At 36.1% G+C, this 26,627-nt stretch overlaps 1 pseudogene across 1 annotated transcript; it reads right to left on the bottom strand.

The window, feature by feature from the left end:
• Window positions 1-22,825: 22,825 nt before the first annotated feature.
• LOC306659480 (small nuclear ribonucleoprotein Sm D2-like) lies at window positions 22,826-23,214 on the bottom strand (annotated as a pseudogene). Its single transcript has one exon. The product of its transcript is annotated as a small nuclear ribonucleoprotein Sm D2-like (transcript).
• Window positions 23,215-26,627: the final 3,413 nt, after the last annotated feature.

The following is a 26,627-nucleotide window of genomic DNA, read 5'->3' as shown; positions in this document are numbered from 1 at the left end:
TAGACATAAATTTCTACAATTGCTGTCTTGTTCATGTACAATTCTTTTAAGCAGTATAAAATGTCCGTCTTTTTCCCTTCTGATTAACTTTGACTTGAAGTCCACTTTTCAGATATGCGGATAGAAACCTCTACTTCTTTACAAGATCCATGTGAATGATATATTTTTTTCCCATCTTTTCACCTTCAGTCTGTTGGTGTCTTTGACTGTGAGGTGAGTCTCTTGAAGACAGCACATTGTTGGGTTTTGTTTTGTAATCCAATCTGCCAGTCTATGTCTTTTGGTTGATGCGTTTAGGCCATTTGCATTTGAAGTTATTTTTGAAATATGATTTGTATTCCTAGTCATTTTGGTTTAATTCTGATTTTTAATTTGAAATAGTTTCTTCTTTGATTGACTATTCCTCTACTGCTGTTCCTCCCTTTGCTGATTTTCACTTTTATTTTCTATTTCTTCTTCATGAAATATTATGCTGAGACTGTTCTGTAGTGTACACTTTGTAGTTGTGAATTCTTTTAACTTTTGTTTATCATGGAAGGTTTTTATTTTATCTTAAAATCTGAAGTTTAATTTTGCCAGGTACAGTAGTCTTGGTTGGCATCCATTTTCTTTCAGTGCTTGGTATTTATTATTCCAAGAGCTCTTAGATTGAGGGTCTGGGTTGAGATATCAGCTGACATCCAAATTGATTTCCTTCTAAATGCAATTTGACATTTATCTCTGGCAGTCTTTAAAATTCTATCCTTATTCTGTATGTTAGACTATTTCATAGTAATGAAATTTGGTGTGTGTCTGTTCTAATTTTGTACATTTGATTTTCCATTTTATTCTCTAGGTTTGGGAAATTTTATGATATCATTTCATTGAAAAGATTGTGCATTCCTTTTATTTCTATCTTTGTGCTTTCATCTATCCTGATAAATCTTCAATTTGGTCTTTTAATGTTGTTCCTTATTTCTTGGAATTTCTATACATGGCCTCTTAACATCTTTTCTCCATGGTCAAATTTATTTTGAAGACTATATATTTTGTTTACATGGCCTGGAAAATCTTGTCTTCCAAGTGGTCTAGTTTATTGGTCATGCTTTCCATTGAATTTTTAATTTGGTTTATTGTTCCTTCATTTCAAGTGTTTCTGCTTGATTTCTTTTCATAATTTCTATCTCTATTTTGAAGTGATTTTTCACTTCCTGTGTGTTCTCTCTGATTTCATTCCTTACACTGTGCTTTACCTCATGGATCAGGTTACTCACGTACATTCTAAACTCATTCTCTGACATTTCTTCCTCTGTGGCATCAATGGATTCTATTATTGGAACATCCTGGTTTGTTTAGGAATATTTGTTCCCTTGTTTATTCATCTTGTTTGTATTCTACCCATCTAGCAGTATGTATCTGAGAGAGTGAAGTTCCTATCCTGTAGGTTTATAGTGTCCATAAAGCTTTCCAGTACCTCACAGTTTAGGGGTAGACAGATAATAACAACTAATGCCTACACTATACAGTCTTAATCCAAATAGTCCCTACTAAGACATCTACAGTTTTTTTGCAATAAACAGAAACAATATGTTCAGTTATTGCCTAAAATAAAAACAGTAAGTTTACAAAAGGTTTACAATTTCAAATGGTGGACAAGAAGAGAACAGAAGTGGTGTAGGATGTGATGATTATGTGGAGGGAGGAGACAAGACAGAAGTAAACAATTAAAGGAAGAGTGAAAAATGGAACAGTAGAGGTTGGCTGTTAGTAGGAGAAAAGAGGGAAAGAGAATCAAGGGAAACAGATAAGTGAGAAAAAATATATAGAAGATAAAATTTAAAATTTTTAAATATATTAAGAAAAAAGTAAAAAATTAAAGAATATAAAACCAAACTGAAATATACTAGTCAGACATCCTAGTACTCAATAAACAGATGCATGAAACATAACTGGTTTCAAAAATGGTAGAAATTTGAGAGAAAAAAGAAAAAAAGACAAAAAAGATCTTGATGAAAAGTCAAAAAATTGTTTCCTTTGGAGGTCAAAAGATTTTCAGCTTCCCTTGTCCACAGTGTTAGGTCTGGAGTGTGATGCTTGTTCATCCTCAGTGTGGGGTTGTTAGGGTAAGAGGGTTATTTCTGCAGGTGGAACTCCTGAAGGCAGGGTTTAGGCTTAGGTATACTCCAGTTTCTTTGCTGAATGCCAGTTAGTCTGGAGATTTTTAAATCAGTGGACCTCCAGGGCCCATCAATTGCTGGTCCATGCTGGAAGATTTCCCAGGAATCTCCTCTGGGTTCCACTCATGTGGTGTAGGAGCCAGTTCTTAGCACACTACATCACCTGTGGACTCCACCATTCCTGGTCTCTGATTAGGTCAACAAACTCAATCACTCCCATCCCTGCCCTTTCAATTTCCTGGTCAGGCACTTCTCTCCCAGCAGGTCCTGCAAGCAGCCAGATTGGAAGGGACAGGAGAAGCCATTTGGGTTTCCATGACCAGCCTTCCCTGTGTAAACCTCTCTCCTTGTTTTATTTTTTGCTGGTCACTTAGGCACACTCTCTGTAGCACAGCCTGGGTTTCCCTGGCATGTTTTTAAAGACAGACTCTGGTCTACCAGAAATCTGTTCCCCGAGCTGCTGGCCTCTGTGCAGTAGCTGCATAATGGTTCCCGCCTCTGACTTCTGCATACCACCTGGAGAGATGTAGTTTCTTTCCCATATAAGGATATTGTGCAGAGCACCTTAGGGCTTAGTTGGGCAGTGTCTTTGATCTTTGAACTCTCTGTAACCTGACAGGCCTCAGTCCTCCTGAGAATGGAGTTCCTTTAATTCCCTTATTGCTTTCAGAGTTCACAGAGGGACCACTCTGGCTTGTGCTTCCAGCCACTACCATGGCTGAGGCAATGGAGATTTCTTCCTCATTTTATTATATTCACTCTCCTGAGTTCCTTATCTGATTTGAGAATCCAGCATTAAATCCCAGTAAAATCCCCTCTGATTTTGTTCTTTCATCTAACTTGCTGAAAAGCTGCATGTCTGCTTCTCTTGATTTCACACCACAGAGACACCAGGGAAGTGACCTCTCTATTCCACCAACTTCCTCTCTCCCCCTAGTAAGTTTCTAATGCCAATTATGCTTTAGAGTTCTCAAATGAGTAGCCATTGATTCTGGAATCAATTTTTTGGATTGCTTTGTTGGAGAAAATATTTAAGGCTACCACAGTTGGTTTTTCCCAAGTCTAGGATTCATCAAAGCTGTGCCAGCTGTAAGAATTACTTTGTATTACACTATTTACACACATGCACACACAAATGCACAAATAAATTTTTCTGTCATCCATTTCTGATGTATTTCATCAGATTCACCTGAAAATAAATTGTTGCATTTTAGTCACTACTGATTTTTTTCTCCTAAATACTGGTGAAATCATTGATTTAACTGATAATTTGTTGTGCATGGCACTAGAATCAGTCCACAAGGGGGCTCCCTTGCTTTAATTTTTAAAATTTCCTTTAGAATGGATTATGACACTTTTGAAGATTTTTTTTTTTATCTTTGCAGAAGAATTTAATAAACCAATTTTAAATGCACCAGAAACTCTGAGTGTATTAATGGGTCACATTAACCTGAAAGAAAGAAGTGCAGCCTCCACACTCTCTGGGGCATCTCATTTTCCTTGGTAAAAAATTTTTTTACTGAATGTCATCTTGGTATGATGAGGTTGTGCTTCTCTAAGTTGTGGGGAGACAACTATAACACTGATTGCATGAACAGCATGAGACAAATAACATAATTGCAATGGTTAAGTTCGGGAAAGCCCTCATGAGTTCCATGTGACAGAATGCTGTTTCAAATGGGCCGACACATAGCCAAATTATTTTTATGCTGTTATTCTTTATTAAAAAAAAATCTTTTTCCTCCAAAAAATAGGATTTGAGAGTACTTGAAAATATCTACTCAAGCATTTGTTAGATACTTTTTTAGATTCCCCACTGTTTTTTCATTTCAGTTCAAAAAAGATTGTTGAATACTTGCTACATTACAAATACTATTTTTAAAAAACAGGTAACTTTAGAACATAAAGAACTGGTACCCCCAAGTAGCTTACAGTTTTATAGAAGACAGTGAGACTCAATTGTATGGTAAAAAGATTGGAGGTCCTGAATAATGAAGGTTTGGATCTTGAAAATCAGAAATTAAGAGTATGAACTTTGGTAAGGTTTAAAACTATTGAGTATATTGCATTATTTGACCTTTTAAGACAAATATTTGTGGTTCGCGTGCCTGTGCCAGTCACTGTGCTGAGCATTTTTTGGTGAGTGCTCTTATGTAATCCTCATGCTGACCCATGCGGTGGATGGGATCCTTGGCCTTCACTTCCAGCCCGCCAACACAATTTCAACTTCAATTAGCAATGGACGACAAAACAGTCCCGTGAAGCCCAGTCTACCCTCTAGGTGGCGCACTAGTCTTTTTTGTTATAGAGGAGACTTCATTATCCAGGTCTATTCCCCCACCCCCTTTCTAAGAAAGAGTAAAATTCCTCAGAAAATACCATGTTTCCAAGTCTTACAAAATTCTGTGACGCAGGTTATTGACCAAGTAATTTTTGAATGTCTGCTGTATACTACTGTAGTAATAATACAAGAATACAAGTGGTGAAATCAAAGGATAAAGATCCTTAATCTTTTAAAGTTCACCTATACATTAATTCACAAGAGTAATAAAGCACATGATGAGTTTTCTGTTACCCAGAGCAATTTTAATGTAACAAGTATTTTTAAAAGACAGAAAAGATAGCAGAAAAGTGTAAAATGGAGGTTGCCAAGGATGGGGGAGGGGACATGGGGGTTGTTGGGCAAGGTCTGCAGTGTTTCAGGTACACAGGATAAATCAGTCCTCCTGAACTGATGTGCCTCTCAGTGACTGATCAACAATACTATAAGGTATAGTCAAAATTTGCTGAGAGTAGGTTTCAAGTGTTCTCACTGCAAAAAAGGTAACCCTGTGAGGTGATGGATATGTTAATTAGTTTGTGCTGAACAATCTAAAATGTGAATGTGTATCAATACATCGAGCTGTATACCTTAAATACATATGACTCCTATTTGTCAATTATACCTCATTAAAGCTAAAAAAAAAAAAATGGGATGAGGGAGACATTTAAGTTTTGGAATAACAGGACATGAGCTGACCATTATGAATAAACTCCATTATAAATACCATTATAAATACCTTATAATACATTATAAATACTCCATTATAATACATTATAATATATTATATATACATATATATACTTATATACATATACATATATACATATATATACTTATATGTATATATATAATACATTATAAATATTCCATTATAAATACCATATAAAGACCATTATAAATAAATAAAAGGTCAAGGATCTTCATCTTCTTGCTTTCCCAATTCTATATCCCTAGCACCAAGTATATAGTAAACATTCAAAAATTACCTGGTCAGGGAGACCCATAGAGTCAAGGAAAGGGCCAGGGGAGGGAGGAGGGCAGGGCAAAGGGAGGAACTAGAACAGGAAATTGAACAATTATGTTGCATGCATGTGCGAAGATGTCACAACGAATCCCACTATTGTGTACAATCGTAATGCACCAATGAAGAAAAACAAAAGAAAAAATACTTGGTCAATAATCTGCCTCCCAAATATTTTCTGTTAAGATTTAGAGAACATATTTTTGAGTTTGCAGACCATACATGCTTCACGGCAACCACTCAACTCTGCTATCTTAATGTGAAATGCAGCATAGACAATGTAAGGAAAAAAAAAGAATTATCGTGACTGTTCCAGTGAAATTTGATTTGCAAAACCAGGCGGCCAATCTACAGGCCATGGTTTGCCAGACCCTGGTCTAAACTCTCCTATCCCTGCTATGCAATTGCTAGGGTGCTCAAGATTTGAGAATTTGACATTGTGTGACTGATGATAATCCAGATACCATGGAAGTGGGGAACCATGTCTTGGTATTTATTTTGAGATCTTTTTGCTTATATGAGATATTAACAAAAGAGATAATTATCAGTGCCTATGTTTTCTCTTTTAATGGCAGTGAGTTTGAGTGTGAATGTGTATGTGAGGAACACTGATTATGTTAGAAGAGTCTTTCTAATCCCACACAAGTTAGTAATAGCTTTGAAAATGAGCAGTAGTCATGGCTTATGTAGCAAAGCAAAAGTCTTTACTGTCTGATTGTTTTCTGTTTAAATATTTGTTTGCCCTTTAACTGTAGTATTTTCATCACTGGAATTATTTGGAAAACAGAATAAAAACAACCTGTCTCTAAACTCTACTCAATTTATATAGATCAGAAAGAAAAACTATCAGCCCAAAGCTGATAATGACACTTAAAGTATTAACCCCAAGTGGTCAGAACTCCTTGGTGTCATTCTCTACTCCTCAACCTTCACACGGGCACTTCCAGGATTTCACGGAGGCATTTGGTGATGCAGGAGAGATACACCAATCACTCTAAGTGATACCTCCTTGGAAGAGAACAAGGATGGACTAAGGTCCTCTATGTCCCTTTATGTCGGGTTTATCAATGTTTTGCATACTGTGATGATCAGCAGTATGTGCAGCCATTGGACTGGTGTCCGGATATTTGGTCAGACATAATTTTGGGTGTTTTTGTGAGGGTGAATTTGTATGAGATTAATATATGAATTGGTAGCCTGAGTAGGGCACCTTGTCTTCCCAAGTGTGAGTTAACTCTGTGCCCTGAATGAGCAAAAAGGTGATCCTTCCTCCTAGTGAGAGAGAGATTTCTCCCCACCCGATGGCCTTCAAATGGTGGTATCAGCTTGTTTTCTGCTTTTGTATTGGAACCAAGACATTGGCACCCCTGGGTTTTCAGTCTTCCCACTCATCCAGCAGATCTTGGGACTTGCCAACTCCCTAATCATGTCAACCGATTTCTTATCTCTTGCTATAGATACATACATCCTGTTGGTTTTGTTTCTCTGTCTTTATCTGCACACACACACACACACACACACACACACACACACACACACACATGTTTTCCCCAAGTACTGGTCTCTTTGCTCCAGCACTGGGAACCTCTCCTGTCTTCTGCTCTTCGGGGGTGAACGCTGGCTACGTAGCCTCCCTCTGCCTTGCCTGGGAATTCGGTGCAGCTTGGACTGCTTTGCCTGCTGCAGCTGGACACTGAGATTCTCATTTCTACTATGCAAGTTTTCAGTGTGAGACTTGAGTGTAGGAAGCTGTGGCTAAACCGAGGGACAAAAACGTGGTTGAGTTCTCAATTAGAAGAACGCTGCTCTTTTCTGCACAGGTTTCTAAAGCTGAATTACAAAGTATTATTTAATTTGTTTTAGGTCTTCAGAAAATAAACATTATGAAAACCATTTTTAAAATAGAAAGAATTTCAATTATCTTCACAATTCACTAATAACTCCTGGAACACAATAACAATAAAATTTAGAAATCAAAAACGGCCTTGGTGCTTTTTTTAGTTTGTGGTCCAACTTCTTAAGATTTGGATTAAATTTTTTTAAAAGTTTCTGGCTTGTGGACATATGCTAATTTGTTTAATTTCTTTAATGGATCTAAAAGTGACATTAAAATGTCCTGACATCAGCGATGAACTTGAAGAAAGCAAAGCATTTGATTTCTGTACGGTTCTATTGAAATATCTGGAATCAAAGAAGCAGTTTGCATCTCAAGGCTGTTTGGAAAACAAGGCATAAATCTTTACTTGATAAGAGGAACAAATCGATAGAAAACAAAGCACGTTTATATGTTCCTGATCGCATTACAGATGGGGACTGGAACACTTAGGTTAACCTATTGTCCAGGAAGAGCCATTCAACGCTGTTGTGTACAGAGAATATAATTTCAGGAGTTTTGTAATTGTTTGAAGTAAGCATTTCTATTTTTTCTTGAAGTATCTCTAACTCTTTTTTTATGGGTTGAAAATTTGAAAGGTTTTCTTACTTTTAACATGATTAAATTTCCCTGCAAAATGCTGAAACAAACAGAAAAAGAACACAGTGTCTTTACCTAAAACTGAAGGAACACTACTTTGACATTCATAGTTGCTAGATAAAGTCATTTTGTAAGAGCAAGGAAACATTGAAAAATATGGAGTTGTAACAATGAGAAGAGAATAATTATGACCCTATAGAGTGAATATTAAATCGAGTTCACAGGTAAGGATTAAAGAGATACACTCTCACAGATTATCAAATGAAGCAAATTTCTGTTAGCTTTTCACTTAGTTTATATGTATTTTAGTAATGAAAATAATGAAAAATTATCTTACTGTTAGACTCTCTTAAATACTTTCTAATGGAGAACTTATATTCTTTTCTTTGACCGATTTTCTGAAAAATCCTTATAGTTTGCTCCTTGCAACAGAATCTTGCATTGTAAAAGAATAATTCCTCAACAAACTTAAAATTCTATGCCAGCAGCAGAGATAATATGGCTGTGGATCTGAAAGCAGCTGCACGTGAGGCAGAAAGGAAGGCATGCGGCTTTCTCTCCTGGAGCCTCACAGATCTCAGCCTTACCACACCAGGCTCCCTCCCCTTGTTTCAAAGTGTATTTTGGACATCCCTTCTGGAGCTAGATTTTAGACATGCCATGCCTTAGCACATTATAATAAAATGCCGTTTAATTCTGACCATATAGCACAAATGGGTTGCTTCTGTTCTTACATTACTGGATCCCACACTAAAAGGGTACATAGAAATTGTTCAGAAATGGTACAAATGTGGGTCACAAATTTGCCCGTATTCTGTTGGAGTAACAAGTGTGTTTTAACTATAAAATGAGACGTTAGTAATTCTAGTCTTTAAAAAAATTGTTTATTTTTAAATTTTACTTTTACAGAATGCAGTTTGATTCATTTTACACAAATGGGGTACAACTTTTCATTTCTATGGTTGTAGATGATATAGATTCACACCATTCCTATAATCATACATGTACATAGGGTGCTGATGTGTCTCATTCCACTATCTTTCCTTTTCCTACCCCCTCCCCCTCATTTCCCTCTACACAATCCAAAGTGCCTTCAATCTTCTCTTAACTCCCTGCTACTCGCACCCTGTTACGTATCATCATCCACTTATCAGAGAAAACATTCAGCCTTTGGTTTTTTGGGATTAGCTTATTTCAATTAGTATGATATTCTCCAACTTCATCCATTTACCTGCAAATGCCATAATTTTATTTTTCTTTGTGGCTGAGTAATATTCCATTGTTATGTATACCACAGTTTCTTTATCCATTCATCAATTGAAAGGCATCTAGGTTGGTTCCACAATCTAGCTATTGTGAATTGAGCTGCTATAAACACTGATGTGGCTGTGTTGCTGTAGTATGCTGATTTTAAGTCCTTTGGGTATAAACCAACCAGTGGGATAATTGGGTCAAAAGGAGGTTCCATTCCAAATTTTCTGAGGAATCTCTATACTGCTTTTGAGAGTGGCTGCACCAATTTGCAACTCCACCAGCAATGTATGAGTGTGCCTTTTTCCCTGCAATGCCTATTATTGCTTGTGTTCTTGATAATAGCCATTCTAACTGGGGTGAGATGAAATTTTAGGGTAGTTTTGATTTGCACTTCTCTAATTACTAGAGATGTTGAACACATTTTCATATATTTATGATTGCCTGTATATCTTCTTCTGTGAAGTGTCTGCCCAGTTCCTTAGCCTGTTTATTGATTTTTTTGTTTTATTTATTTATTTATTTATTTGTATTTTTGGTGTAAAGTTTTGTAAGTTCTTTATAAAGCTTGGAGAGTAGTGCTCTATCTGAAGTGTGTGTGGAAAAGATTTTCTCCCATTCTGTAGGCTCTCTTTTCACATTATTGATTGTTTCCTTTGCTGAGAAAAAGCTTTTTAATTTGAATCCATTCCATTTATTGATGTTTGCTTTGATTCTTGTGCTCTGGGAGTCTTGATAAGGAAGTTTGGTCCTAAAGCAACATGATGAAGATTCAGGCCTACTTTTTCTTTTATTTGATGCAAGGTCTCTGTAAAAAATAGGGATAGTAGGAACATACCTCAACATTGTAAAGACTATCTGTACTAAATCCATGGCCAACATCATTCTAAGTGGAGAAAAACTGAAAATATTCCCTCTAAAAACTGGAACAAGACATGGATGCCTTCTTCCACCACTTCTATTCTGCATCATCCTTGAAACATTACGCCAGAGCAATTAGACCAAAGAAATTAAAGGGTTACAAATAGGAAAATAAGAACCGAAGCTATCACTATTTGCTGAAGACATGATTCTATATTTAGAGGATCCGAAACACTCCACCAGAAAATTTGTAGAATAAATGAATTCAGCAAAGTAGCAGTATATAACATCAACACTCATAAATCAAATGCATTTCTATTTGTAAGTGATGAATCCTCTGAAAGAGAAATTAGGAAACTACTCCATTCACAGTAGCCTCAAAAAAAAAAAAAAATACTGTGATTCTATTCTAATACCAAAAGAAGGAAGAAAGGAAAGAAAACAAGAAAGAAGAAAAATCTCTTTAGTCAGATTTTGCTAAATTTAAAAAGTTTTTGATTTCTACCTCAGTCCTATATCCTATAACCCTCCTCTGTTGATATTGACATCATACTGTTTTCAAACAAATGGATTTTTAGCTGCAAATTCTAATTTGTTTGCACAAGTACAAATAGACCTTCCATTGATGATAAGCTATAGGTAAAATACACCAGCAGATGGAGGTAAAAATGGCATAAGAATATCCTTTCTAACAGGTAGAACAAAATTTATAAATGGACACAGAATGGTGTATTCACAAACTCATGGCCCTAATCCAGTTCTAAAGAAATTCTCTCTGGAAATCTGGAAGGCGACTAAGAGATGATCTATATGAATAGTTTAAATCATCTAAAGCATCCCCCCAAATTATTGCTAATACACTAATTTATGATATTCCCAGAAAAAATATTATTTACATAATGTTTTTTCTCCAAAAAAAAAAATGAATTTTGTGTTCAAGTATCCCACTTACCTTTACAATGTGCTGCTTTAATAACTATAATTAAATACCTCCACGTAACAAGTTAAATGATAAGAGGAAGAAAACACATAAGACTTGTATATTCATTTAGGTGGTAACAAATATATGCTCATCTCTACCATACATGAACTACAATTGCTATTATCATTATCTCACATGGCATATAGGTACCTACAGCATCCTGTGGGAACAAGAAGATCAGATAGAGCATGAGAAAACTTGAATTCTGTCACAGAGTTCAATTCTATGAGCATATTTCATCACGTTAAGCAAGTTAACTAATCTCTCTAGGATGATAGTGTCCTCCTCCTCCTCCTCCTCCTCCTCCCTCTTCCTCCTCTTTAAAGAGACTTAGTCTTGGGTAATGATTTTCAATCTTTGATGTTCAGTTTCACCCAATGTTTTTCATTCTTTTTTTTTTTTTTTTTTTTTTTTTGGGTACTGGGGATCGAACTCAGGGCCTTGTGCTTACAAGGCAAGCACTCTACCAACTGAGCTATCTCCCCAGCCCCTGTTTTTCATTCTTAAGGATGGGTGACTCAGAAGGCCTTTCACTCTCTGGACCTATAATGATTCTGCTTGCTGTTATTTTTTAGATTGATATTTCTAAAAGTCCTTATTGGAGTAAATAATTCACTAGTAAAAGTTACTGGAATCACTCCCCCCTACTTCATCTCCAATGTCTCCTTAGCTAAAAAAAAAAAAAAAAAATTGTGAATTGTTTCCAACAGCTGTAGGGTACATGATAAAGTAAAATTATAATAAAGATGTACATTGCTTATTGAATTCAATGACTTTTGAAGAGCTTAAAATGAGTTAGTACAATTCTATTTCAATAGTGACATCCATATCCCCACTTACAGATGAGAGAACTGGGTATTCAAATTACTTCCTTAAGTTCAAACCCAAGCACACTATTTCCACATTTTAACCCCATGATCTGCTGCATCTCAGAGGGACACATCCAGAGTTGCAGATGCTAGACAGGCCCTTTCTAACCATACAGAACAAATGGACACAGGCTTTTATTTTTGTGTCCTTCAAACTTGTTTCAGTTATTTACCTTTTAGAAGACTCAAATGCAAGGATTTGTGTTTGAAGCTCTTTCTCTGTTACTTAAACAACTGACACTATTTACCTCATGACTGATGCTGCTGAAGAAACAAATATTTGTGGAGATGCAGCTACAAAAATGTAAGGGGATTAGGTGCAGGAGGTGTTTGAAGACATATAGGCCCAGGGGCCTGAGAATGTAGCTCAGAGGTGGTGTGCTTGCCTAGCATGCACAAGACCCTTGGTTCAATGTCCAATGGGGGAAAAATAACAATGAACCACATAGGTCCCAGATGTTGCTTTAGGTGATAACAAATAGGCATTCTTCAGTTCTCTACCATACCTGAACTGCTAATTTATGAATCCCAGTGTGTGTGGACACCTATATGGGCATGGGAAAAAGAAGATGGACAGATGCCTTGACTCTGATGCTTTGTTTTTTGTTTTGTTTTGTTTTGTTTCTGTGTGACCATGGGAAACTTATTTAGTCTCTCTGAGCTGTACTTCCTTATCAGAAAAGCTTGAAATTATATATTTTTAAAATATTCAATACACTGAATTTTCTACAATGAAATGATAAGTACACTATGCATTGTAAAAATTTACTTTTTCAGATTATAATTTTTATTTGTGCATTATAATTACACATAATAGATTCATCATATTTCTGTACATGTATACAATAGAACAATATAATTTGATTTATTTTGTTCCCCAGCTTCCTTCTACTTTTCCCTTGAGCCCCTTTCTTTATTCTACTGGTCTTGCTGCTATTTTCATAAGGCACCCCTTTCTTTTCTCCTTCTTTTTAGCTTCCACATATGAGAGAAAATATACGACCCTTGACCTTCTGAATTTGGCTTATTTTGCTTTACATGATGATCTCAAATTGCACCCATTTTCCTGAAAATGTCAAAATTTCATTTTTCTTTCAGGCTGAAATAAACTCTATGGTATATATAGACCACATTTTCTTTTCAATTCTTCCATTGATAGACACCTAGGCTGCTTCTATACTTTGGCTATTGTGAATTGTGCTGCTATAAACGTTGGATGCATGTATCAGTGTGGTATGATGACTTTAATTCTTGAGGACAAATATCAAGGAGTGGTATACCTAAGTTGTATGGTGGCTCCATGCCTAGTCTTTTGAGGAATCTCCATACTGCTTTACATAAATATCAATTTACTATCCCCCCACCAGTGGGAAAATGTTCCTTTTTCTCCATGTGCTCTCCAGCCTTTATCATTGTACTTTTGATGGCTTCCCTTCTGACTGAAATGAGTTGAATCTTTGTGTAGTTTTGATTTGCATTTCCCTAATTACAGAGATGTTGAACATTTTTTCATACACTTTTTGGCCAGTTGTATTTCTTTTGAGAGGTGTCTTTTTAGTTCATTTGCCCATTTATTGATTTGTGTATTTGGGGTTTTTTTGGTGTTATTTTTTTCTTGTTGATCTTGTTCTTCTTTTTCTCCTCTTCCTTTTCTTTCTGTCTCTTATTAATATAATGTGGTTCAAATTATCTTATTTTCAAATTTCTGACAGATATATATCCTCTTTATTTTGTTTAAAATAATTTAACTTATCCATCCTTAAAAACTTTTCCAAATAATATTGCAAAACCAGTATGTTAGAGGAAATTCATATATTTCTTTTGCATATTTAATCTGCTTCATGTGGAACATTGCCAACTTCCAGATCTCTGTAGAGAGTATCTTAAGAGTTGGATCAAGGCCAGGACTCGTGAATCTAGTCTGCAACCATGTTTTTTTTTTTTGAAGTTTTGTTATTCACATAGATTTGACAGCCACTTAATAATCTCAGTGGATGGATGATGGCTCCATGGAGGACTTCTGGCTCTTTCCTAAGCCTCTATTGTTGGAAAATACCCATGTCGCAACAGGTTTTAAGCCATGTTTGGTGTCTCAGCTCTCCTTTTCCATCTGATTTTGTTTTCCTTTCCTTTTAGATGGTAGTCCTTTCCCAGTCTCTTACTCACACCAGTCCTTCAGGGCTAACATTTGTCTTTCTGACCATTTAGGATTTTTGAGGTTCTCACCATCCAGTGGTCATATTTCTCATTAGATTTGTCATCAGGTATTACAGTTACTTTTTATCTAATATTCCTTCTGAAATTAATCATGGATTTCTTAAGAAAATGATCATGCAGTAGATATTTGTGCTTTCCCTTTGAATCATAGTGCCTGGGACCTACTGATACATAAAACAATTAGTACATAAAATAATGTTTATTTCAAAATCAAAACCTATTACCTGCAAAATTTCCATGTGTTCATTCTATTTCTCACCTTACAGTGAGAATAAATGGTTGAGAGTTGTTTTATTTTTATATTAAATTCTATTCTATAAAGCTGACATTGATGGATGCCAGAATTTTCAAGAGAATAATCTCTTTCTGCCTATTTTGATTGCACTTGAACTTTTATTAATTTTTAAAAATGAAATTGAAATAAACAACCTGAAAATAATTGGTGATCTGAGAAATTCCTGACCTCACATTTTTTAATAACTTAAATAATTGATATTATTTTCTACAGTGCTGGCAATTTGACCAAGTGTTATGCCAAGTTAGTGATTAAAATATAAATTGGTTTTATGAGTCAAAGTATTTCCTTTCTAGATAAATAAATCTTCAGAAACACTAGCAATTGACATCATACATGTTTGTAAAGTCAAACAAAAAAGGGTTAGTTGCGATTACAGAGAGAAAACATATAGGGGTATTCAGATTGATCTTGACAAAATTTCTCTAATCAGAGATTATCAATCTAAACACTATCATTCCTGTTGATAAAATTTGCCAAAAAAAAAAAAAACAAAACTGCACTATGATGTGCTTCCTTAATACTAATTCATTTTAAAATAGAGACAATCCAGTCTGCATGTATCTATGTTTATTTGAAAATCTGGTATTTCAAATAAACAAATAGAAATATCTCCTAATGACCATGTTCCCTTTCTATCCCTGACAAGCTCATTTTACAGAGACTATTCCTGATGGATATATTACATTAAAAATGTTTAATTACCCAGGGGTCATACTTAGGACAATATCGCCTCAAAATGCTAACTTTATAAGCAATTCAGAAGTTCTCCTTGGAGCTGAGTGGAGTTTTCTTCCTTCCTACCTGTCAGTGACAAGGATACCTGTCTTGAGGCATAAATGCCTCACAAGAAAATGGGTGTCAGTAGGGGGCGACAAATTTCAGAAGAATTTGGGGGAGGAATGGTTAAGTAGAGTATGGGAACCAAATCTGGGAGTAGAAGAACACCAGACAGGTTCAAGACCACGTGGATTTTGTGGCTTCTTTCTTTTCCTGGCATTTCTGCACTCCTTTCCTGAACACTGAAATGGGGAAGAGATAAGTGACAGGGAGACATTCTTCTTCCCTTTTCCAGCATATCCTTGCTGAGGTTAAAATCATTTGGTTGTTAACTCTAGAAAGGAAGTTTGTTAAGAGGTAGGACTGCAGGAGGGAAAGGGTAGAAATGTGTGTGCAATAGGGATCACCCTATCCTCCAATCCCTCAAAAGTTTAGTGAAGCTAATAAACTAACAGGATATTGTAGGAAAGTATTTGGGGGTTGGGGGCATGAAAGGTGAAAGGGTTGAACTTCTTTAATTTGATGCAGGGAAATGGCATCAATGAATTTGGGACGAGAGTACATGGAAAGACAGTGTTAGAGAAGAAATGGGACAGAATTTGAAAAATTCCAGAGGGGATAGGGAGAGAGTGTAAATTGGCATAGGTCATGACATTGGGAATTTGGTGTAGATTTAATCACATCTCCAATGGACTGCAACTGAAGGTAGTTTAGAATAAATTTGTAGTTACATATATTTTTGTTCATATTTATGTGCATATAGATATGTACTTTATGTAGTTGAGATCTTAATATAAACTTCCTTTTCATTTTTATGAAACTGTAATTTATTGCAAAAACCTAAACATTTAGATGTAGATTTGATTTTAATTTACTATAACATTTTATAAAATGAATGCTCCATATTTTTATTTTTCAAATTCCCTATTTAGTTTTTTTTTTTTTTCAAATTAGTTTGAAATTACATTTAACACTGTAATAAACAACCATGCACTGAAGTAGGTATAAATCTAATTCTCTCTTTTGGATAAGGTCCTAGAAATATTCTTCTATGTATCTTAAACTTCTAGTGATTCATGGACTTGAGGCATGGTCTATGGTGCTAAAAGGAGTTGTGAGACCTTTAGAAAGTGGGACCCAGTGGAAGGAAGTCAAGTCACTGGGTTCTCTCCTTGAGGGAGCTATTGGGACTCCTCTTCCTTTCTCTCTCTCTGACTCTCTCTCTCTCTCCTCCCCTTTGGCTTCCCAGCCACCATGACTGAGTAGCCTCCTCTGCCACACTCTCATACCCTAAGGTGCCACCACAGACCAAAGCAACAGCAGCAAGCATCCATAAACTGAAACCTCTGAAATCATGGGCTCAAACAAACCTCTCCTCCTTAACAGTTGCTTATCTCAGGTATCTGTCACAGAGTCAGAAAACTGACGAACTCATATTACAATATATGATTTTTAAAGCTCTTAGTACTTATTGACAAATCACTTTCCAGAAAGTTACTGCGTTCTGCTCTCATCAGAAGCTGGAAAATCTCCTGTTCCTCCTCCTCTCACTGGAATGGAACACAGTCATATCGTGATATTTGTTAACTTGTTAGCTAAAATTTAACTTGCTAGCTAAAGTTTAATTTTAAATGGGAATGTTAAGAAACTCAAGCAGTTTGGCTTTATTCGATTTTGGGGGGACTTTGGGGACTTTTTAAAAAAAAAGCTTTGTATAACAATATTATTTACATAAAATATTAAAGGATAATGTATATTATTGAAAGGTTTCAAATTCATTGCCTAGGGATATGCTATTATAACATTTTTGACAGAGTTTTTGTAAGATCTAAATAAATGAACTTTTAAAAAAATTTTTTTATTTGTTCTAATTAGTTATACATGACTGTAGAATGCATTTTGACACATCATACATGAATGGGTATAACTTATTTATAGCCCTTGGAAGAGCTCTTTGCATTTACAGAGTGCTGCCTGTGTTCGTTTTTCATTACTAGAGTACTTCACTTGCAGATTCATCACCTATAGAAAATAATTCACAGTTTTACAACTAAAGAGAACTTAGTGACTATGGAGAAAAGTGGCAATAGAAATCTTACTAATGCATTGTTTATTTCAATGATATAAAATGTGTTTTAAGAAACAATTTAATTATAACCATTCTGGTTCAAGTGGGCAGGGTATCTGGTGTGCCACCAGATCAACTTTTCCTTGGTCCCTAGAGTGATTCTTCTTCAAGTCATCTCTGAAAGAACTTTAGGTATCAATGAACATCAAAAATTATACACCATTAGCAAAGATCAAATCCCTCATTAAAGAATAAAATAAAGACAAAACCATGCCAAAGAGGCAGATTAGTCCTTGCTTATAACAGAAATTAAAGCATCTCTTAGGTATTTTCTTTGTGACTAATTCAGAGCAAAAGAAAATCAATTAGTACATCCTCCAAGCATATGAAATGAAACAGCCCTTATTCAAGGCATTTTGGAAGGAAGAAAACCAGGATTATTTACCCAATAACTGCTTTACAATGTCAATGATAAAACATATGGATTATAAATATGTGGATTATCTAGACACATTTATTTAAACTCTGTTAAAAACTTGATTGAATTATACCTTAATTTCTAATTGCACAAATATAATTAAAATATTATCTTCTTTTTTAATTTTTATTATTTTTATTTGTTCTTTTTTAGTTATCCATGACTATATAATATGTTTTGACATATCATACATTCATGGAGTATAACTTCCCATTTTTGTGGTTGTTTATGATGTGGTCTTACACTGGTTGTGCATTCATATATGAATATAGGAAAAGGTATGTGTGATTCATTATTCATTCTACTGTCTTTCCTAATCCCATCCCCCTCTTTTTCCTTCATTAACTTCTGTCTAATCCATTGACTTTCTGTTCTTCCCTCCCCCCATCGCCACTTATTGTGAGTTAGCATCTGCATATCAGATAGAACATTCAGTCTTTGGTTCTGTGGGATTGAGATTGGCTTATTTCACTTAGCACAATAGTCTCCAGTTTCATCAAGTTATCAGAAAATGACATAATTTCATTCTTCTTTAGGACTGAGCAATATTCCTTGTGTATATATACCACACCACGTTTCCTTTATCCATTCATCTGTTGAAGGCCACCTACATTGCTTCCATAGCTTAGCTATTGTGAATTGAGCTTCTATAAACATTGATGTGGCTGCATCAGTATAGTATGCTGATTTTAAGTCCTTTGGGTATTAGTTGGGAGTGAGATAACTGGGTCAATGGTGGTTCCTTTCCAAGTTTTCCGAGGAATTTTCATATTGCTTTCCAGAATGGTTGCACCAATTTGCAATCCCACCAGCAATGTATGAGTGTACCTCTTTCCCCATATCTGTCAACATTTATTATTACTTGTATTCTTGATAATTGACATTTTGACTGGAGTGAGATGAAATCTTAGTGTGGTTTTAATTTGCATTTCTCTAATTGTTAGAGATAGAGCATTTTTTCAGATATTTGTTGACGAGTTGTATTTCTTTTTCTATGAAGTGTCCATTCAGTTCTTTGTCCTTTTATTGATTGGGGTATTTGTTATTGGGTGTTAAGTTTTTTGAGTTTTTATATATCCTGGAGATTTATGCTCTTTCTGAGGTGCAGGTGGCAAAGATTTTCACCCTCCATTCTGTAGGCTTTCTCTTCATATTCTTGGTTGTTTCCTTTGCTGTGAACAAGTTTTTAATTTGAATCCATCCCATTTATTGATTCCTGATAAAATACTAACTTTTTAATGTTTATATTTAAATACACAAACCTTTCATCACAGTATAAATCATGTGAATATGGCATGGATAGAAAAAAGACAACTAGATTTGAGAAAAAATCTCAAATCACATGAAGAGTAATATTTTTATTTTCCCAAGGGAGCTAATGAATAAGTATTTCATGCCTTATTATTTGTTTAACTTCATTTTTATGTTCATTACATATATGAGAAGATTTAGTTGACAAACATAGCAGTTTTGCTTGTTTTCCCCAAATCCAGTGTGTCAACAACATTTATTTCCATACTTCTTACATATGAAAGATATTTCAGGTGTCAAGTTTTTGTTTGAATATTGCATACAATACCCAACAAACAAATTAGATGCTAATTTTCTACAAATTTGATATGCTTTATTTTTGCTTCCTCTCTTTAAGTGGCTTTGTGAGATTGTCTCATAGGTTATTCTTTATGAGCCCTGGGAAATTTAAGTAGGACTTTATTCTTTCATTTGAATTTGGAGTCGAACTATATGCACATAGCAATGTGTAGTCCATCTTTATGCAAATAGTTTAAAAGGCAGTGTGTCTGAAGGGCTGTTTTATGGCATTATTTGGTTTTATATCTCTGCAATCAACACTATACAGCTAACATGGCCATGCAAATTCATGAGAGATTGAAACCAAACAAGGTCACCTGCTTCTGAAGATCAGACTGAGATAGAAGTGACACTGTTTTCTACAATGGTACTAAAAGCAATGTGCACAGCCTCTTTTGAAACAACAAGAACAACAACAAAACAAAAACTTATTAATTCCATCTTTGAAAATATGTCATTGGTTTTTTTCCCCCAAATTTGGCTTTCTAATGCTCATTCTAATGAACGAATTTGGGATACGCATTGCTACCTGCTATTCATACTTATTTCTCAGAGTCACAATTAGCTTTTCAGGCACCGCATTTATGCCTGAGCTTTGAATATGCATCTTATACATTTTTATGTGTTTGTAGAATACATTGTGTGACATGGACTGTAGAATAGATATGTAATATTTTTAAAGATCAACTGATCAGTATAATAGAATATTATTCGTTTTCTTTTCTGGGGCAAGAGCAACTTTATCATCCCTCTCCCCTTTGGGATAGTGTCACATTTTTATAAATACGTGCAAAATGAAGCTTATGTCTACTGTAACATATGCTTAATTTTGGACCAGTGTAATGTGCTCTTGCTAATCTATTTAAGGTGTGTCTTGCTCATCCTCTTCCTAAGACTGCACATTAGGCCATGTGTGATGGTGCATGCCTGTAATCCCAGTGGCTCAGGAGGCCAAGGCAGGAGGATTGCGAGTTCAAAACCAGCCTTGGCAACTGCGAGGCATTAAGCAACTCAGTAAAACCCTGTCTCTAAATAAAATACAAAATAGGCCTGGGATTGTAGCTCAGTAGTGGAGTGCCTCTGAGTTCAATCCCTGGTACCTCACCAGCTCCAAAAACAAACAAACAAACAAATAAAACAAAAGAAAGGATTCTGCACATCGGAGAGCTCAACAATAACTCCAACAAGCTTACACAGATATTTTTCTCATGCCTTCCTCCTTACTAGACTGGGCTTTAGTACAGCTGGACATTCTTCTATTACTCCACGTTAGAAACTATTCTGAGCACTTTAATGGATCCTCCTATTCATTCACAACAACACTGTGCCCAGGTTCTAGCCCTTTCCCTAGGCTGCCAATAAAGAAACGGATGCAGGGCGCACAAGTGACTTGCAAAGTCCACATGGGTAGGTGATGCCAGAGCTAAAATTCAAAGCAAAGGCAGGCTCCTCATCCACAGCACCTTGAGCCATCACCTACATTCAAGAGAACTGGGTCCTTTGATATTAACAAAACAAAACACAATGTAGAGTAGGGAAAGGAGAAGGGGAACATCAAATTGTTTTTAAGTGTCATTTGCCAATTGTGAATAAGTTCAGAGTTTCTTACAATACTTATGGTAGCCCCACTGGGAAGTAAAAAAAGACACTAACTTTATTTTAAGAAATGTTGGTGTTAAATTTTTATCTCAACTCTTAATAATTTTCAGAAAAAGTTGGACGAGGCACTTCCCCTCTTTGAGACTTGATTAATGGAATTTTAAAAAAAGGTGCTCACTTACTTCCACCTAATCACAGGTGGTTTATGAAAGGTAAATACACAAATTCAGAGCAAAGCATAAAGCATAATATACACCAATGAAAAAAAAATGTCTTGAAAAATAAATTTGCAATGTCTAATTATAGGAAAGTAGAGAGTTTTAAAGAAGTATGTTCTCACCACCAAGGATTAAGTCGGTTTATATTTTTCTATGTTTTAAGAGTTTAGAAATAAAATAGAAGCCTGTTTTCCTGTCTCAAAGTCAATTTCCCCCACTGTTCCATTTTGAAATAGCCACCACGATGAACCAGAAGACTATACAATCAGGCCACTTTTTACGTTTGAAAATCTGTGCATCCCTACGGAGTGTTTCGTAGGTCTATATTTTCACAAATTTACATAGTTCCTGTCAATTTTTATGAAGTAAACCAACCTTTTAACGGAATCTTTCACTCTACACTGTGTGTTTGAACCCTTTCTGACACAGTTCAATATCTATTGTTCTGGTTATCACAAATACCCATTCTCCTACTGAGGGGACATATCCATTGATCCCAAATTTGGCTGTGCTTTTATTAGTATTTTTAAGTCTCCTGATACACCCATGGTAAAATTTCTCTCCACATTTACCCAAGACCAACAGCACACCAAGGTTCAAGGCACAGGACCCCAGGTAGGCTCACCTTGTTTGACTGAAGATTGATATTTATTCCCTGTTTCCTTCACTGAATCATTTGTAAACATCTCCTTTCCAAAGCACACAATGAAATCAATGTTTTGGATCATAGCACCTTCATTAATGGTGTCTTGAAAGAATGTTGTCTCTGGGTACTAAAGAAGAAAGCAGTAAATAGTTTATCACCTGGCCACTGCAATTTGTTTTCAAAAAACCATTTGATTATCAAATTCTTCAACCAAAAACCTCTCAATTAAATTGACAAGCTATGACCACAAAAAGGATTCAATTTCTTGACATGCGTTAAAGAACCCTCAGGGGTGTCTACCCCTATTTTCCTCCCTAATCTCATTGTTTGTATGCTACATGAATGCTTTGTACTGAATCTCCTGCAGTTCCCAATCTGCATCATATAAGTTATTACCTTTGTGCTTTTTAAATGCTGCTTCCTTTGTCACTTGTGAAAAAGCCATAGGTTTGTTCTTGATGAATATTCAATGTTTGTTAAACTCTGTGACTACTTGTTCTTCCTCCTTTGCAACCTAACTGCCCTCTAATGTAATATCAATTGGTTTTAAGCTCAGAATAGACAAAGAAGACTCTTGATATGAGTCTTAATATAAGCCTCTAAGAGAGGTTTCATATATTCCCATTAGTTATTTTAATTAGCTCTGAAGGACTCAAACAGGCAGCATAGCCACACACAGCCATACAGCAGTTGTATGGGGAAGCTCGCAATTCTGACTGGTTACATGGGCCACAGCAACACACGCACCAGGTGTGTTCCCTTCAAAGGGCAAGGACTGAAAAGAAACTGCCCTACCTTCTCTTAATCATCTCTTGTCTTATGTTTGTCAGCAAGTATCCCCAGGTACAAGTGCCAAACCACATACCACAGGGGCAGCTACAACTTCAGGAATCTACAATTAACAAAATTTTTTTTTCTTTCAAAAAAAAAAAAAAAAAAAAAAAAAACAAACCCAGGACTTTATTATTCCAATCACAAAGGGCAGGTCTTTACAGGACAGGGAAGCAAGTTCTGACTGTGGGAAGGAGTCCCTACTTGCCAGTGATGAGGGGGTTCTGCAGGACCACAATGATGGAGTCCCTACACAGAAACATCTTGGAGATGTAGTGGTCCTTGTTGAATGGCTTGGACTTCTTCTTGTCCTTGCCACTCTTGGGAACCTTGGTCCATATCTCCTTCATGTTCTCCAGCACCATGGTGCAATGCCTGTCAAAGGCCTTCACACAGCCCAGGAGTTTCTTCTTGTTGCAGCAGTTGATGAGTACTTGGGTGTTGTTCTTGACAGACTGCATGAGCACAAAGAGTGGACCTGTGTTAAATTCCTCCTCCTCCCCCTGCTGTAACTCCTCTGGGTCATCTCACTCTGGGGCTTGTTGAGGAGGCTCATGGTGATAGGTACGTCCTCTAGTCACTACCGACTCTGCCAAGTTGCTTCTGTCTCTGAAGAGAGAGGAGAAAGAGAGCTACAATTAACAATTTTGCAAACAAGGTACAGAGTGGGAATTCAGCATGCAATGGACTAGTTCCATTAAGTATCCTAATACACTTTGTCTCAGAAAAGAGAGTTGCAAGAAGATGAAAGCAATGTTTTGATTCCCAGCTATCTCTAATAGAGATGTCATGGGCTATTTTGTATCAACTCACCCACCCCATCCCTGTGTATCATAAATTGAAATCCTAAACCCAGTACCTCAGACTGTGACTATATTGGAAATAGACTCTTAAAGGAGATGACTAAGTTAAAAATGAAGCCTTTAAGATGGGCCCTAATCCAGTATGATTGGTGTCCTTTATAAAAAGTGGATATTTGGACATCAAGGATGTGTGAATACAGAGGAAAACCTCACTCCAATAGAATTTAAATGCTGAAGTACAGAAATTCATGTCCATTTTGCACACTACCAAGTGACCAGTACCTGGACAGTATCTAGCACAGAGTAGATGCTAAAAAATATTTTCTTTATGAAATAAACACCAGTTTAAGGTTTAGGTCATCTTTGTATTTCTGTACTGAGTAAATGCATGACATGAATATGTCCTCACCTTGTGGATGCTTAGTGAGTGCTTGCTAAGGGAATGGAAGATTTCAAATATCTTTTTCAGAAAGCCTAACAATTTTAGAATATGTGTTTTTTTCCGAATTTTGTGTTTACTTAGAAATAATCTGGTGTTTTCTTTTAAATTTAGTCAACTTTAGATGATACATGTGATGCTGTAGACATGGTTCTTAAGATTTCATAAAAATTGACATATTAAATTCCCAGAACAATCCTTTGCTGGATTTTTTTTTTTTTTTTTAGGAAATTGTTATCTAAGAAGTAGAGTTGGTGGAGAACATGGGAAAGAGAAGGTTCTTGCTCAGAGCTCTGCTAATTGTCATAGAGAAACACACAGATACATAGAGCCTTTGAAACTCATAAGAGCAGCAGACCACTGGAGAATGCAGGAGAATGTATTGATTTATTTAGAATATGGGGAGGAATGCATAACCCAGGAAATATTTTAAAAATAATCCCATCAATGGCATTTAAAATGATAATTTCCATTAGATCAACTAAGTATGGTCATTTATTTATTTTTTGTTTGGATGGCAGCTTAGTGTATTGTATCAAGGACTGCGAAGGTTCTGAAAATTTACCTAGCTCACAAGTTAGCTTTTTGTATATGTTGCAGGAAGACATAAGACTCCTGTGTCAGAGATGATGAACCTCAGTCCTCCTGGCTCTGCAGGCAGTATGAGCTTCCTGTGCCCCTCCCCACAATCCCTTGGAGGCAATGTTACCGGGTGGATGTGCAAACGTGGGGTAGTTGCCCCACCTGAGGAGTTCAAAGCTTAGGAAATCTCCAGTATTGGATAGGGAGCTCCTAGCCAAGGAGCCTTGTCTGTATTTTGGACGGAGACAATATCTTCATTCACCTAGCAAACAAATTCTGTCCTTTTCCCCAAATGGAGATATCACCTGTTTTTGCCAAGGTCATACAAATATACTTGAAAAGAGTGGAAGGGAAATTCTATCACAAGAAATGCAGCAATATAAACAATCTATGTAAAATCATCTCCCAATATGTGAACACTTTCATTATTCTCTTTATGATTTTTAATGAGAAGTTGAGAATCTGCTATCTTCCACCTAAAATTCTCATTGCCCTTATTTTCAATATTTTTATGTGATTTAAAAAAATTTTGTATTATTATATACAGTTTCTCCTGAAATCTACCCTAAACTCCAGTTTGATTTATTAGGATAAATGGTTCATTCAAAAAATATACACTGAGCATCTATGTGATAGACACTGTACTAGCAACTAGGTGTCAGGGTCCTCTCTGCTACGTCCCATGTGGAGGAGGAAAGGGTTGACTGCCTGAGGAGGATGTTGGCAGTTTTTCTATCTATTACCCAAAAAACTTATCTACTCAATGAACACACAAGAGCCAATACTCTTTATGAGGGGGGTGTGACAGGTCTGACCATACCAGCTCTGGCCTCTTTACAACATTCCACCAGGAGTAGCCCAACTCTCTTTTATTTATAGACACTCAGGTAAAGGGGGCAAGGGCTGGGAGGAGCTTCTTCTGTGATGGACAGGATAGGGTGGAGTTGGGGGAGCCTTCCTCTTAGGGGGGAATATTCCAGAAGGAGACAGGGCACTACTCCCACACAGCCTCACTTGCCTCCCAGCAGTTCCTAGACATCAGGTCTCTGAGTCACATGGCTCAACCGAGTCTGATTCTGCTAAATGAAGACGGCTTCCCACAACTAGGGATGTAGTAATGAACGAAACAGATAAATTCCCCTTCACTGGGAGCAGGGGCAGTTAATTGGCAAATACATAAGTGAACAGTAATATAATTTTAGATATTGTTAAATAAGACTCTTAAAATAACAGATATGTGATAGAGAATAATTTGGTGATTGACATTAGATGAGAGTTGTAAGAAAAATGTTTCTTGAAAGGTAACTTTAGAGAAGAGAGGAAAATGGTAGCCATTAGGGGTAAAGAACACTCCAAAAAGAGGAATGAACTAGGGCAAAGATCCTGGGGTGGAAAAGTTGGGGTGACTTATGAGCAGAAAGAGGCATGTATGGTGGAACATAGGGAGGTGAAAATGATAGGAAATTAGGTCAGAGGTAGGCAGAACCAAAATACATGGGGTTTCCCTGTAAATCATAATGAAGAATATGGGTTTTATTTTAAGTGTTATGGAAATGATTTTTCTGAGTATAATCTAAAGATTTCCACATGTAGGGTGGGGACTGTGAAAATAAAAATGGGTAGACAGTTTTGGGAGCTTTGAAACTCTGTAAAATGATAATAGTGCTGCTAGTTTCTATACTTGTTTAATTTTATACTCAAACTTATTGGATGTTGGGTTTTAATTCTGATTCCCATTGATACCAAACTCTTTGAAATCTTTATCTCACATAATTGAACTGGTCATCTCATCATAAATATATCATAATAAGAAAAGAAACCAGGAGTAATGGTATCACCTTGTTAGGAAAGGGCTGCTATTTATTAGAATGAAATCATTATCACATCACAATTTACTTCCTCTTAACTATAGTAAGGGAATTGAAAACATACTAGAGTAGCTTTTTATTTTGTTTCCTAACACTCATTTGGTATCACAGCACAGAATGCCTGTTACCTATGTTTAGGGCAAGGGAAGATTCTTCCTAATTTATGTAAGACAGAAAAGACATAAAATTTTAAGTATTTCTTCAATCTTCTTCTCAGGATCAGTTATCACCCGAGGAAATAAATCTCATTTTGTAAGACTCTTGCAATATGCTTGGG

Source organism: Sciurus vulgaris (genome assembly GCF_902686455.1).
Source record: "Sciurus vulgaris genome assembly, chromosome: 4".
Taxonomy (NCBI): domain Eukaryota; kingdom Metazoa; phylum Chordata; class Mammalia; order Rodentia; family Sciuridae; genus Sciurus; species Sciurus vulgaris.
Note: the sequence above shows the minus strand (reverse complement) of the source record. Positions and strands in the feature narration are given on the sequence as shown.